The following is a 342-nucleotide window of genomic DNA, read 5'->3' as shown; positions in this document are numbered from 1 at the left end:
CAGTTGGCGAGTTTGCTGACAGGGTGTTTGATTTCAGGGTGAGATGTGCCTGCCTGTTAATGTCTGGGGAGTGTGGCGGAATTCCATCACCTTCTCCTTCCTAACATAGTAGCGAGGAGGTGGGAGAACCAGCTAATCCTCGCCAACCTCTGACTACTGGCCGCTGGGAGCGCCTCCAGAACATAAAACTGCCTGGGTTCAGTGCGCAACCGGCAGTTGCACAGATGAGAAAAGACCGCCTACGAGGCTGAAGAGCCGGACTGGGGCGAGGCGCAGTTGCTAGTCTCCCTCCTGGCCTGCCAAAGCCCGCAGCCCCTCGCTCCAGGCCCCGGGCCCCCGACG

The 342-nt window shown here is 59.9% G+C and overlaps 1 protein-coding gene across 2 annotated transcripts in view; it reads right to left on the bottom strand.

Annotated features, from left to right (window-relative positions):
- Nucleotides 1–342, bottom strand: part of DCLRE1C (DNA cross-link repair 1C) — a 48,474-nt gene that overhangs the window by 47,858 nt on the left and 274 nt on the right. The gene's annotated exons all lie outside the window — the stretch shown is intronic.

Source organism: Myotis brandtii, unplaced genomic scaffold (assembly GCF_000412655.1).
Source record: "Myotis brandtii unplaced genomic scaffold, ASM41265v1 scaffold576, whole genome shotgun sequence".
Taxonomy (NCBI): Eukaryota; Metazoa; Chordata; class Mammalia; order Chiroptera; family Vespertilionidae; genus Myotis; species Myotis brandtii.
Note: the sequence above shows the minus strand (reverse complement) of the source record. Positions and strands in the feature narration are given on the sequence as shown.